Source organism: Zingiber officinale, chromosome 6B (assembly GCF_018446385.1).
Source record: "Zingiber officinale cultivar Zhangliang chromosome 6B, Zo_v1.1, whole genome shotgun sequence".
Taxonomy (NCBI): Eukaryota; Viridiplantae; Streptophyta; class Magnoliopsida; order Zingiberales; family Zingiberaceae; genus Zingiber; species Zingiber officinale.
In genome coordinates this window covers 51,740,418-51,756,232 of record NC_055996.1, presented here as the reverse complement: position 1 = coordinate 51,756,232, position 15,815 = coordinate 51,740,418, and the positions used below count along the sequence as shown (strand labels likewise).

The 15,815-nt window shown below is 45.6% G+C and overlaps 1 pseudogene; it reads left to right on the top strand.

Moving 5' to 3' along the window:
* The first annotated feature begins 3,298 nt into the window (after positions 1 to 3,298).
* On the top strand, positions 3,299 to 4,490 carry LOC121990166 (annotated as a pseudogene).
* The last annotated feature ends 11,325 nt before the right edge of the window (positions 4,491 to 15,815 follow it).

The window sequence follows — 15,815 nt, the reverse complement described above, 5'->3', positions numbered from 1 at the left end:
TTGGAAGAACCTCCAAGAACCTTCAAGATCTGGCATGAGAATTGTGGAGAAGTGGCTGGAGTCGCTGTAAGGATCGGAGATGAAAGCCGTGGAAGTTCTACCGAGAGAACAGCTTGCCAGTAGCTAAATACGACGCCAACGGTCGGATCCCGATCGATTGGATTGCTCCCAATCGATCAGGGAGGCTTTGGATCGATCGGCTGATCGATCCAGAGCGCCTCTGTGCTCTCGGGAATTGCCTGGATCGATCGGCTGATCGATCCAGGGCTTATTGCGCGAAGTCATGCCTCCCAATCGATCCACTGATCGATTGGTGGCTCTGGATCGATCGGCCGATCGATCTAGAGCTGTTTTGTTCGCGCGACACTTCTCCCCAATCGATCCATTGATCGATTGGGAGAAGGTTGTCGTGGGGATTTGCCCAATCGATCAGCTGAACGATTGGGCATGAGCCAATCGATCGGCTGATCGATCCAACTCATGGTTTTGGCCCAAAACCAAGTCCAAAGTCCCCTAAACCAACATCCGGTTAACCATGACCTGTTGGTACATCATGTCTAGCATCTAGTCACCCTTGACCTGCTAGGACTCCCTTACCAAGCATCCGGTCAATCCCTTTGACCCACTTGAACTTCCACCAGATGTCTGGTCAACCTTGACCCATCTGGATTTCCTCGTGTCAAGTATCCGGTCAATCCCTTTGACGTACTTGGACTTCCCAACACCAGATGTCCGATCATCCTTGATCCATATGGATTTTCCTTGTGCCAAGTATCCAGTCAATCCCTTTGACCTACTTGGACTTCCCAACACCAGATGTCCGATCATTCTTGATCCATTTGGATTTTCCTTGTGCCAAGTATCCAGTCAATCCCTTTGACCTACTTGGACTTTCCTTCTGCCTAGCTTCACTCACTAGGACTTCATGTCTGCCTGGCTTCACTCACCAGGACTTCCAATTGCTTAGCTTCACTCACTAGGTCTTTCACCCGGCTTCACTCACCAGGATTTTCTTCTGTCTAACTTCACTCACTAGGGCTTTCACCTGGCTTCACTCACTAGAATTTCCTTTTGCCTAGCTTCACTCACTAGGGCTTTCACCTGGCTTCACTCACCAGGATTTCCTTCTGCCTAGCTTAACTCACTAGGACTTCATGTCTGCCTGGCTTCACTCACCAGGACTTCAAATTGCCTATCTTCACTTACTAGGTATTTCACCCAGCTTCACTCACCAGGATTTTCTTCTGCCTAGCTTCACTCACTAGGGCTTTCACCTGGCTTCACTCACCAGGATTTCCTTCTGCCTAGCTTCGCTCACTAGGACTTTCTTTCTGCCTAACTTCCCAGTTAGGACTTTCACCTGGCTTCACTCACCAGGATTTTCCCGTCAAGTATCCAGTCAACCTTGACCTACTTGACTCTCCTTCACACATGAACAATTGCACCTGCAATCTTCATGTATTGATTATATGTATTGTCAAACATCGAAACCATAACATCAAGACTCGAGCTTGACTCAATTCAAGCTCAGTTAACATTGTCAACCTTGACTTAGGGAGTATTGTACCAACAGGTCGGACGCTACACGACAAGCAAGCCAAGGAATCGCAACGATTTGTCAGGGAATAATCGCTGCCTGTCAGAGAATATGCCTATGGTCGGGTGTTCATAGCCCTTTGATTCCTCCCTAGACCTATAGGAGGACGCCACGTGTCATCCACCGCTAGACAAAGCCTGACATCCGACATTCCCTGACACTCATCAGATTCCAGAAGCATCAGTTGCAGTATAAAAAGGGATGTTTTGTCCCTTATGCAGGTACGCTCACTCGTCCTTTCTTACCAGTCTTTTACTTTTTCTGCTTTATCTGTTTCTTCTGGGAGAAAAGTACCTGACTTAAGCATTAGAGGGCATGATCCGAGGGTTTTTTCCCTGGTTTCTGGCCTCTAACGTGAAGGGGGTTTGTCTGAGTATGCGCAGGATCAGCAGCTTCACCATCCCCGTCGTCATCCGCTCGTGGAAGCTTTTCAGCGGGTTGCCAGGTCATTTAGGAGGCCCAACGACTTTCCGTCAACACCGCGACCGTCTCTGTCTGACTCAGCTTCCGGACGAGATCAGTGGGGTTGGGATCTTAGGGAGATTGATGATAGGACCATGAAAGACATGATCAAGCGTGGTAACCCAATGTCAGAGCAAGGTGTCCATGAATTCTAGATTGGAATTGTGATGTTATCCAAGCCTCGATGACACATAAATCTTGTTCTTTGACTGATTACTTTGAGGTGAACTATGAACCGATCTCAGTTTATGATTATATGGCTCATGATACACTTTGTGAACACCTATATAATACACAAGAGCCATCACTTCCATTGAAGCAAATACTTGAGGTCTGCATTGGGGCTATGCATGGACTGCATTATCTTTAGATTGGCATAACAAACACCATCATACATCGAGATGTAAAGACCACAAATATATTATTAGATGCAAATTGGATCGCCTCAAATTTCAAACTTTTGAAAATTGACCCGATAATGAACAACACTCATGTCAGGATAATAGGTTGATGTTAGAGGATTTGTCTCTTGGGTTATCAGTTGATGATAGTACTGTAAATTTGAGGATGAGTTTTTTTCAATACAGGCGATAACTAATGCAAGAGGAGGTGAGTTTTAACGGACCATAACTATTAAATCGAGTATTATAATAAGATGATCTATGATGTATATTGAAACTCGTTTAAAGATCTATATTTATAATCTAGTAAAACTTATAATCGGCAAATTTTAGATTAAAAAAATATCATTAGGGTCATTTAAAGGCTCGAACAACCTTTTTAGTATTTTTTGTAATTTTAAAATTTTTAGTGGTTAGAATTTTTTTTATCTTTTATAAGTTATTTTAAGTTCAAGGGTCAATATAAACGTCTATTTAGTTTTTTTAGAAATTATCTTTTATTATTAAATCAAATAGATCTTAGTGCAAAGATTTCTATCTATTTGAAGTCCCTTTCACTGGATGCTCCATGAATGGCTCCGATTAATTGTTAACTAATTATCGACGTCTCAAACCAAGAACAGAACTCTGCGTACGATTTTCGCAAAGAAGAGACGTGTGATCGTTGGATCTCGATCACGATTAATCCAGTAATTACGGAGTCTTCCAATTAAATTAATCTCGCAACGCAACGTATTCCACGGCAGCAGCAAGAACAGAGCAGAACAAGCAGAACAGAGCAGATCTATAAATAGTCGAAGCCCGTCGCTTAATCTCTCACTAAGCTTGAATTAGTTGATCGATTAACTGATTAATTAATCACTTGTAAAAGCGTTTCGAGAGCAGCTGATGGGTAGAATTCCAGCCGCCGCCTTCACCGTGAAGCAATGCCTCGTCTTGGCGGCCTTGTTCGCTGTAATATCAAGCACCGCTTGGGGGCGCAAGCTAAGTTATCCAGAGAGCATGTCCATGGCAGAGAGGCACGAGCGGTGGATGGCGCAGCACGGGCGCGTCTACCGCGATGACGCAGAGAAGCAGCGCCGCTTCGACATCTTCAAGTCCAACGTCGAGCTCATCGACTCGTTCAACGCCGCCGGCAAGCACAAGTACTCGCTGGGCATCAACCAGTTCGCCGACATGACCAACGAGGAGTTCAAATCTTCCTACACTGGCTTCAAGAATATGATCGCGGCGAAGCCGATCAGGAAGGGAGGATTCATGTACGAGAACGTGTCCGCGACGCCGAAGAGCGTCGACTGGAGGACCAAAGGAGCAGTCACTCCCATCAAAGATCAAGGGCAGTGTGGTATGCATAATTTGGAGGAACAATAATTTAGTTAATTATTGCTCCAACGGAATCTAATTCGTTTGCTCGAGCAAAACAGGATGTTGCTGGGCGTTCTCGGCAGTGGCGGCGATGGAGGGCATCACCAAGCTCACCGCTGGCAAGTTGATCTCTCTCTCCTAGCAGCAGCTGGTGGACTGCGACGTCCACGGCGAGGACCAAGGCTGCAACGGCGGCCTCATGGACAACGCGTTCGAGTTCATCATCAACAACGGCGGCCTCGCCACCGAGACCAAGTACCCTTACCAGGCCACCGACGGCACCTGCAGCAAGCAGAAATCCTCCCCCTCCGCCGCCGCCATCAGTGGGTACGAGGACGTGCCTGCTGACGATGAGGCGGCGCTCCGCAAGGCCGTGGCCCACCAGCCGGTGTCTGTGGCGATAGAGGCCAGCGGATCGGCCTTCCAGTTCTACAACGGCGGCGTCTTCACGGGGGAATGCGGAACTGATCTCGACCACGGCGTCACAGCGGTGGGCTACGGCGCGACGAGCGATGGCAGCAAGTACTGGCTGGTGAAGAATTCTTGGGGTGCCGATTGGGGGGAGAACGGCTACATAAGGATGGAAAGGGACGTGGATGCTAAGGAAGGGCTGTGTGGTATCGCCATGCAAGCTTCCTACCCAACTGCTTGAAGTCATTTGTCTATATATATGTATATCTACCTGCGTGCATCGTTTCTCCATACATGCCTTGCGTTCAAAGACCCTTTCGTCATCTACTAGGTGATGTATAGGTGTGTCCAGAGAGAGCTTGTAAATGTGTGCCCATGTGTAGCAAGATCTGAACACGTACCACGTACTATATGTTATCTCATATTGTCCGAAAATTGATGAGATAAATATATATTGAGGATATGATATTTCTGTTGATGTCCAATGGATTTTGCTCCGACCTGTAATATAATTGCATCAGTACCGAGCCACGGAAATAGTCCCCGACGATGACTCTCTGACGCTCAAGTCAGTCTTCGACGAAGAAGAAGCAGCAAAGAGCGGAGCAACAAAAAGACTGTAGTGTAATAGTAAAATATTACATACCTTCGTTGATGCTTGGACCCCCCTTTATATAGAGCTCCTGTAGCGCGCGTGCATGCTTCCTAAGGCAGGTACGCGTCCTCAAGTTTTTCCTGAAAAGACTCGTCAGTAAAGTGTCCCTGACACAGTACCTTAACAGGTTGAGCATATATCTGAAGTGACAGTGGAAGCTTCCGCCGTACGATCCTGTCTAACCATGTCGCCTGTCAACGACACTAACTCCCAAAAGGATGTCAAAAGATAGTCTGCTGTGGCTGTTGCTTGGCCGAGTGGAATAGCTGCTCGGTCGGAATTCCGTTGTCTGCGTGTTGTCTGTTGTTGGGCCGAGCGGGATAGTCGCTCGGCCGGAAGTCCACTGTCCGCATGCTTTATTGCTGGGCCGAGCGGGATAGCCGCTCGACCAGAAGTCCACTATCTGCGTGCTCTGTTGCTGGGCCGAGCGGGATAGCCGCTCGGCCGGAAGTATCCGCGTGGTCGGCTGATGTCGAGTTTGCTGCTAGACTGAGCGGAAGAGCCGCTCAGCCCGGTTTCTGTATACTGCTCCCTTTGTCGTCCTCTTATTTGAGCGTCGGGTGCTTGGCTCATAGCCGAGTTAAAGGTGATATCGGATCGAGCCTTTCTCTTCCCGATCAGGACATGCTCGTCCGATGGACAAATGACTTCTAAGCGTTGTCCGCCTTGACTTTGACCTCCACTATGGCTGCAAGGTAGGGCCCCTCATATCACTGCATCACAAGTCTCCCCTCAAGTCTAGCCGAAGGAGATTGTAAGTCCGACTGACAGGACAATTGTCTGAATAGATTTCTTCTGATCGACCTTTGACACTGTGTTGTTTTTGCTCGAGAGGCGACTTCACCCTGCCAGTCTGCCTATTAAAGTTTGTCGTTCGGCTGTAGATAAACTCCTCCCATCCGATCGGCACGACAAAGGTTTTCACTTATAAAAAATCTCTTCTTAGGTTGTCTCGGGCGAGCGCGAGCCAGGCTAACGTCACTCAAATTTCTTGGAAATCATGTAAATCTCCTCTCATTAAGGCTGAGCACGCTCTCACGCCTTCATTAATTGCTGACTCGTGGCAAAGCTCCACGTGTCACGCCTGCTGCCGCCTCACGCCTGAAGTGACAGGGTACTGATGTGACGTTTGACGGTTTGAATTCAATGGTCCGAACTTTGCTTGGGTTTCTGTGACCTAGATCGGATGGCTCCGGTCGACCGAACCTAAAGCCTATAAGCCCGCCGCATCGCTTCCTTCGCAGTCTTCCTCGAGTGCTATCGGCGACGCGTTCTTCGTCCTCTGGCGATCTTCTTTTTGTTCCTGTGCGTCTTTCGTTCTCTGGCGACCTTCTTTCTATTAAGCTTTCTTCCAATCGCCCCCGCCTTCGTGCTTTTCGGCCTTCCTTTCTATTCCGGCGGTATTCCAGCAACCTTTTTCTTCTTCGATCGCCTTTTTATTTTTGCAATGGCGAGTTCTTCGCAGCCGTTTGCCTCCATCCCTGGACTCTGGTATACATCCATGGAGTCTAGGTTCGATGGAGGCGACACTGAGAGCTTAAGAGATGTTTTCAAAATTTCTTCCGATCATCAGATCGTTTTGCCTTCTCCCTCCGATTGACCCAACTCTCCGCCAACTGGGTGTATCTATTTCTTCTGAGATCAGTTTACCGCCGGTCTGCGGTTTATGCTCCACCCCTTTATTCCAGCTGTTTGTAAGTATTTCCGCATTTCCCTTCATCAATTAGTGTCTAACTCCTTTAGGTTGCTGTGCGGAGTCATTGTCCTATTCCGTCTGCACGACATTCCTCTTACCCCTGGATCATTCATTATTTTTATTACCCTAAATTGCCTGATCCGGGGACTTTCCTCTTCTAGTCTCGAGTCAGTTTAGCATTCTTCAACAAGATGCCGACCTCCAACAAGCACTGGAAATAATATTTTTTCTTCACGCGCCTTCCTGAGTGGCCAAACTTCCCGACCCACTAGTAGCTCAAAGTGGCACCTCAGCCTCCCTTGAAAAGCTACAAGAGTCGATCGGACTACCTGAACGCAACTTCGATGTTGGCCAGCTAGAAGTATGACATCCACAAGTTGTTGCTGGAAGGCGTCCTTTATATCTTTGGCTTAAGTTTGATCCGCACCCGGCTGCCGACCAGCCTAGGTATGAAGCTCCTTTAATTCTTCCTTTGATGTTAATTGATTTCTCTTTCTCTTTTGTAGCCGAAGTCATGTTGCGAACACATCTGGCCAGCAAGGCAAAGCACAAGGATGTCGCAATCAATGCGACTACTGTTGAAGAACTGGTGAGTCGCAACCTGCAGCCGGTCGGCTCACACGAAGAGTCCCAGGATGAGAGTGATGCGATGGCCGTCTTAGTGAGCGAAGGCGAGGCCGGCCAAGCGCCAAGCGGGGGAGCAGCCACGAGATCACAACCTCCATCCGAGCAGCGTCCGATCCTCCTAGTTGAGGAACCATCAGGTTCGACCTCCTCTGACGTATCATTGAACAGGCGTAAGAGGCGCCGAGCAGAGCCTTCATCGCGCTCCGCTACTTTAGGTGCACGGTCTGTCGAGCGGATCGAAACTTCGACCCCAACTCTGATTCAAGAAACGGCGGCCTCTATGTCATCTGATCGGACACCCTCCTTGATAGATCTGCCGCATGGGACTCTTGCCGCGTCGCCAGTGGCCTTCATGGGGTGACCTTCGAAGCCCTCAAAGGTAAAATAGTCCGACATCTGTCCGGCGTCCTCCTTCCAACCGTCCGCCCGAGCAACCTCAGCTCAATTGGCCCCGGGCGGACAACGCCGCATAACGACGATCCTACATCTGCCCACCGAAGACTATAGCAAGCCGAGTGCTCGGTCTCGAGCCCTCGAGCACCAGATCATCATCCAAGGGTCGCTCGCTAAGATCTTGGAGGACGCATGAGCTCTTGAGACGATGATGCCTCCGGGTGCGCTCGTGAATAACGACACCCAGATGTCCACTGGGGTAAGTTTCACCTTACATTTGCATAATTCACTCCCGATCGGCGCTTATGTTTGCTTGTTGTCTGCAGTACTGGGTGGAGAGCCTGGCCATGTGCCATAGGCTTGCGTATTTGGAGGAGGAAGTAAATCAATTGAAGGCGTCGAGCGGCCAATCTTCCGCCGCTCAGGAGAAAACAAACGCTGAGGTGGCCAAGCTGCGGGCCGCTCTGGAGAAGAGCGACAAACTGCTTGAGGTAGAATGGGCTAAGAGCATCGGGCAAGCCACGATACTGGAGCGGCTCAATAATCAGGTCGCCACTTTTGATAATAAAATTGAATCGGCCAATGCGCGGAAGAACCGGCCCATCACGGACCTCAATGAGAAGAATAAGGAGGTCTGGGCCCTCGCCCAAAATCTCAAGGAAGTCGAGGACTTCCTGATCGCCGAGCGAAACAGTCAGAGGACTTCCTGATCGCCGAGCGAAACAGTCACTCGGGCGATGAAACGACCCTTCGTGGCCAACTTGCCTCCAAGGATGCTGCGCTGGCCACCACCAAGGATGAGCTGGAGGCCTCCCGAGTGGCCCTGCAGACCTACCAAGAAGCCAAGTCTAGAAGTTTCGAGGCTAGGAAGAAGAGATACCTTCGCTCGGATGCTTTCAATGAGAAGGTCGCCGATCAGGCTCTGCGCCTCTTCGATCTGGCCATCGATGGGATGATCGATCAGCTCTGTGTGGGAGGCCATCTGCCGACAGCTCAGACAAGCAGCATCATTAGCCGGGATAAGCTCACTGTCGCTCTGCCTGATGATGTCCTGGACTATATTGAGTGAGGCCGAGCGTTCCTGGCCGAGCCTTCCTATAAGATGTAAAATTTTTGAAGTTTAAATGCATGCTCGTCCATTCGGACGAACTTTACCTCCTTATATGTTTTTCAACTCCTTTTGATTATTTGCAAGAGCTCGTGGCCTCGTTCATGATTATTCTATCAGCCGACCGACCCCTCTAGTATTTAGAGTCCATGATTCCATGATCTCCCGTTTGGCCCTAGGAGTATTTTAAAGAATAGTACCGGACAATCACTATATTATGAAGACTTCGAGCTTTTGAGTAGCCCAGGTTCACGGTCGGCTATTCATCGACGCTTGCCCGCTCAATGAGCTTTCGAAAACTGCTCGACCCCAAACGGGGGAGATAGGGAATTCCGTATGCTGGTCCAAGACCAGGGAAGACAACTCGACCCCGAACGGGGGAGGTTGAAATCCAATGTACTGGTCCAAGACCAGTGAAGCTCACTCAACTTCTAGAGCTCGTGGCTCCAATATAACCCAAAACCCGGTTGATCAGCTTGGGAGTTTCTGACTCAAGGATTTATAGTCGCTGCTCAATCGTCGATTGATACAAGGGTTTTAGGTCACCACTCGACCGTCGATGGAGACAAGGGTTTATGGTCGCCACTCGACCGTCGGTAGATGTTGGTGCGGTTAGCACTAACGGTCTAACTCAGGTTTTGATGAACGAAAAATCAAGTTAAGTTAGGTTTATCGTTATCTAACACTCTGAACGAGTGTTCAGGCTAAGATCAGACAGGTCGACGGGCTGACCGGATGTCTGGGACGAAGTCCAAGCGGTCGACGGGCTGACCGGACGCTTGGCGAGAAGTCCAAGCGGGTCGACGGGCTGACCGGACGCTTGGCACGAAGTCCAAATGGGTCGAAGGGCTGATCGGACATTTGGCACGAAGTCCAGCTAGGTCGAAGGGCTGACCGGATAGCTGGCGAGAAGTCTAGACGGGTCGAAGGGCTGACAGGAGGCAATTTTCATCCTATCGCGGCGCCGCCACGTGGAGGTCGCTGGTTGGACCTGCCACGTCTCACCAGGGCGCTCAGAAGGGATCCGGGGCGCCCTAAGCCTCATATAAAAGGAGGGTCAGGGGTGGAGCTCAAAACAACAACTGACAAGAAGATCTCCTACTGCTTGCTCTGCTGCTCTGCGCTCTTGCGACGCTAACGAAGCTTCGACAACACACTTTTCCTTTTCAATTTATTCCTTTGTCGGTATTGCTTTAATTTTCACTAGCATTTTCTGTACTTAGTTTGTAATAAATTTCTAATTGCTAGTGATCGCCTTTCATTTTTTTCCCTCCAAAAATATTTTTGAAAAATACATCGTCATCTTTTCACCACTATTTAGTATCGACAAAATATTACATTTTCAAAAATTTGAGATAATATTTTTTTATTAATAATATTTTATTATTTTTTAAAAAAAATATAGTGAAAAATTATATTTTTTTTCTCCAACACTACTAATCCAAGACCAAGTCTTGGGACTTTTTCTCTGTTTCCATTTGTGCAAGACCAATGCCTCTTCAAGAAGGATGGAACCCCAACGAACCACCACCGTACGATCAAGATTTCAAATACTGGAGGCGAAGAATGGAATGTTTCTTAGGAAGTCTAAACTTTGATTATTAGCTGATATTGAGAAAACCTTCTCAGAATTCAGAACTAAACACAAATGTAAGTAAAATTATTTGTAATATTTTACCTAACAATGTTTTATACAGACTAAAAAAGTACAAAGATGCACATGAGCTTTGGATCCAGTTGATCAAACTTCATGAGGAGCCGATGGAGCTCAAGGATCAAGTAAAAATCGAATTCGAACTCGGATCAGATCCAATCGAAAATCCTACTAAATTAGGGGTTGCGCTCAAGGTTAGTAATGTTTACCAAAATACCCCTGTTGATAGTAGCTTAAATAATCAGCATGATGATTAAGATAAGTATGAAATTATTCCAAGTATGGTGCATGATAATCTAGATCTAAACGATTTAAATTCAAAATCACAAAATAATCTAGATGTAAAATACCGAAAATAGGTGAATATTAATAAGGGAATTTTCCGGAATTTTTAGAAATTTTTCGGGAATTTTTTGGAGCTCGTATGGACGAGTTAATGGGGACAAAAATGGGGCCCGGAAAAGCCAGTTTAGGCTACCCAGTTTTAATAAGGAAAAGTTTTATTTTCTTTTCCTTTTCCTTTTCTTTTTCTTTTTCTTTATATTTTTCTTTATTTTCTCTCTTCCTCGCCGTTTCTTCTCTCCCTCACGCACCCGAGCCGCAGTTTCTCCTCCTCGCGCCCGAAGCCTTCTCTTCTTTGCCCTAACTGCCGACCATGGCAGTTTCCTCCGCCGCCACATCTTCTTCTCTTTCCCAAGCACCGGCGACGCTTACGCCAGCCGTGCCCTAGATCCACCGTCGGCTGCAACTCACAGAGCCGACATCGCCGCTCCTCCACAGCCTTGCCGACGCCGCAACCCTCTTTGAATCGGAGTAGCGTCACCTGTGCCCTAGCGCTGCCGCTACCGAGACTCCTTGGCCGAGTTTCCTCTGTGCCCTAGCCAGCCCGACGCCATTACCGACCACCTCGTGCCCAAGCCGATCTTCCTTCCCGCACGAAGCCACCACAGCGACGCCGTCTCTTTGCCCTAACCTCAGCCCGCGACACCCTTTCTACTTCGGCTTCCTCCCCACGGCAGAGCACCCCGGCAGAGCACCACTTCTCCCCTTACTGTGCCGTGCCTAGTTTAGGTTCGGCCGAGCCCTTCCTCTGTGTCCTAGGTTCCGGTTGAGGTAAGTTTGGGATATCGATTTTGCATCTTCTGTTCTTGATCCGAACAGTGTAAATCATTCTCAACTAAGAGTTGTTTCATTCTTGATCCTGTTCTGGACAGAATCTGTGCGGTGGATTTTAGCAGCAAAGCTTTAAAACTTCAGCAGCAACGATCCTTGCTATTGAGCCACAGCGACTGTGGTTGAGGTATAGTGTAGGAATTGATCTTCGTTGTAGAGGATTCCTAGTCGAGTTAGCAATAATTGTTAACTTGGATTTATGTGTAGGTTTTAATGAAATCGAATAGTAGAATGGTTAGGGTTAATGGAGCTAATCCTAATTGATTTTTGAGTTCAATTCAATTAGGGTTCCTGAAGAAAAATAGTTTGGTTTAGCTATTTTAGTTATAATTAAACTTAGCTAAATTGTACGATTTATTACAGGATATTGATTCGAGACGGTGTCTTGACGGGGGATCTGTTTTGGATACGATCCTTTTCTATTGGAGGCGGGTACTTTGACTTATGTCTTTGGATATGCATAATAATATGTTTAACATATAGCAATAATTGTGTTATCCATTTGTTTCGGTTGGTCACTACATGATCTGTTACATGTTTCCTTGTTTACTTATTATGCACTGCATGTTATTATTTACCTGATCATACATGCTTTAGGTAGTGACCCAACCATATGATACATTATGTTCAGGACCTAGGGTTTATTTGATATCCTATCTGTTTGTGTACCTTCCATCTGATACATTGACTTGTGGTACACCTTTTATTTATGTATGGATCTTGCTATGCTATTCATGATATTGCCATATTTAGTGTCATGCATCATCTTGCATGATTGCATGTTGTGCGATTGTCTGCTTCATTATTGTGAGCGCATCGCCAGTTACATGTATCTGTACACACCACCACTCATGGGTTAGTGGTATATCAGACAGGTGTGTGGCAGTTCTGCTCTGTTTGGCTCCGTTGGTTTAGTGTAGCAGCATTGTAGCCGGCAGGTAGTTGGACTTTGTTTGTCTCCGTTGGTCCGCTCATGGGTAGTGTGATTCAGTGTAGTAGCCGGCAGAGAGTCCTCCCCGTCATCGTGTACCGGGAGATGAGAGCATTGCGCTCCCCCATTTATTATTTCGGGGTAGGAGTATGTGTGTACTCCGACAGCATCCCGTCCACTCGGTCACTCATCAGGGGCAGTGATGTCAGAGTGCATGGTTGTCACAGCTCTACCCACTCAGACTCACCATTGTGTGTGAGATGGCTGACTGGCGTCAAGGGTGACCATGTCATTGGCATCATATGCATGATGCATTTATTGTTTGTGTTTGCTGCATTTACTTGCTGCATTTATATGAATGCATATGATTGACATGCATACAGGATTATGACACCTTTGGTCTGACGACCCTGTTACCTTTTTACCTTGATCCTGGTTAGTACAGTTTTCTCTTGTTTTTGTTTCAGTTGCATTTATCCTTCTCGTATTCAGGAGACTGTACGCATGATTAGTGTTGTCTCTCATTTACTTTATTTTGCATATCAGTTGTACCTGCTGAGTGTTGGACTCACCCCGCCTCCATTGTTGTTGTATTTTCAGGTTGAGGCTGTCCGGAGCAGTTCCAGTCGCTAATCCCCATTACACGTAGTGCTAGTCCTCTGCTGATCATGAGTTGTTGTTTTAGTTTTCTCTTTTTGACTATGTTTAGACTTGGTTTGTTTGATACTTGGATATTGTATGGATTCTTATCGTTGATGGATTTTGGTATGATTTGGATATGTTTACTCCATGCCTGCCTAGACGGCAGAAGAGGTGAGTTTGTCGGATTTGAGCTTTACGAGTGTAGTTGAGTAGGGTTATTTTTTGAGGCATCGTATTACTGTTCTATTTGTTTACTGTTAAACTGCGTGGTTGTGTCAGCCAGAGGCTAAATTTGATATTAACTGCGTGGTGATTGTTTTATTTTTGCTATTATTCCAGCCGCATGTGACTGAGGTATATAGTGATTGTAGAAAGTTTCAGATTGTCTGCCGTACAGGGGAGGTGCTGCCGAAATTTCTTCGGACAGGGACTCCTCTGGGGCGTGACAAGTTAAGTGGTATCAGAGCAGGTATACGATACTTGCTATGTGTGTTGGATTTTCGAGATTTATCTGATACCAATTTATTTGGTATCAGAGCACGGTTTACGGGTTTTATATTCCGTGTTTTGGATTTCGTGTTCTAGTATTCTTGATGTGACTTTTCAAATTTTGGGACCTGGCAGCGGCAGGACATCTCCAAGCTATAGGAGGTATGTTGGCATACTGTTATCCTACTATTTAATTAGTGTATGCATTGTTGACTGTGATAGTTATGACACTTTGTATCTGGTATCTGTCTGATGTTGTAGCCATATTACATGTGAGGGGTTAGCCACTGACGATGATCGACCTTAATAGAGATTGAGGGATTACAGTTTCTGGTGATTTTTCATATCATACACCAGTAGTTTTAGTTTCTGTTATTACTAGTTGGTTAGCGGATTGAGGTACATACCAGCCTCTGCTATTATTAGTTGGGTAATGGATAGTATCTATATTTTTATGTTGACCTAGCCAGTTGTATACCATTTTATTTTAGTAAATTTCATCAGTAAATATTTATTTACTCATGTTAGATCGGTCAGTAGAAGACTGATTTACGTTTGTCGACTTGGGTAGTCATAGATCGATATACCTTTATGATTGTGGAGGATCATCCGTGGGTTATTTGTGCTTAGTTATGTATCTATAGCACATTTAAGTACATGACTTGTACTTACGTGGAAATGACTGAAATAATCGTATATCGTTGTCGGCTCGACCAGTTTTAGAGGACCGATGTATCCTATTCCATGAAGATTTTGACCATGGACTGTATATACCTGGTTGGATGACTTAGAAGGTGCATTGGGGTTTGTGACCCTGCTGATGTAAGGAAGTGTAGAGCTAATTGCTTAACACTTATGAGATACAATCGTTACTAGTGTATAACTTGGAGAGTACATTTGGATTTATGATGTTAAAATTTTCCCCATTAGATATAGTCTTAGTAGGGTACGACATTGACTTGCAATGTTATACCATGGCGTGTATATCTCTTTTGTCCGCTACTAGTTCCGTTGAACCTAGAGCAGGGTTGTTACTGGATGATTAGGCTGCTTTATTTTGGGTTGTCTATGATTGATGTATTCCTGCTTGATACATATGCAGGATTTTTTTTTAGGTATACCCGTAACCCATGAGTGTTGGTAGCATAGGGTTGGTCTCTTTGATTGAGCTAGTATGCTGATTTTGCATGTTTAGGTTGCATGTATATTATGATTGTTATGTGTTGTAGGAATCCTGCGGTTGACTGTCCATTTGCAAGTAGTATATGTATACATGTTCTATTATGGTTTGTAGGTTCCTTGTGGATCATAGCTATGTAGTTCGGTGTATGTATCTGAATGTATTATGGAAAGTATCTTGTCAATTTAATCTATGTTGTGGGATGTGCACATGAGTTTAGGTATTTTGCTTGATGTATCTTGTCGATTTAATCAAAGATGTGCTATGTGCAGATGTGTTCAGTGTAAGATTCGAGGTATTTTGTGGATTATAATTGATTTATGGATACACTTGGGTCTATTAGACTCTATTGGAAGTATTAAGTGATTATACTCAATTGGTATGTGTTGTGAGTATTATTGGAGGTGTATTGACGATTATACTTATGTTGATATATGCACATGGTTTCGGTATGCATTATTGGAGGTATTAAGATTATTTATACCTATGTTGTGAGTATCTTTGGTGTGTACTAATTGGAGGATTATGTCGATCATACATATGTTGTGTATGCATGTGTGCCAGGTGTATTGTTGGTAGCAGCATGATGATTCTACTTATGTTGAATGCAGGATGTGGAGTGTCTGCATTATGTCATTTGTTGGATTACCCTGTCAACTAACACTACGAGAAAAAAGCTAATATACAACGCTTTTAAAGCATTGTCTTTGTGTCTGAAAAAGCGTTGTTAAAGGCACTGTTGTTAAAAGTCTGCTCAACGACAACGCTTTTAAAGCGTTGTCGTTTGTAGTGAAGACAACGCTTTTAAAGCGTTGTCGTTTTTAGCGAAGACAACGCTATTACAACGCTTTAAAAGCGTTGTTGTTTTTTTACAAAGACAACACTTTTTGCAATGCTTTAAAAGCGTTGTCGTTTTAAAGAAAAATTTTTAAAAAAATTATTTTTATATTTACGAAACTATTATTTTTCTTTTACCATGTCTAGATTCAAATTTTATATATAATAAACTCAGCTAATGATTTCAAACTCAA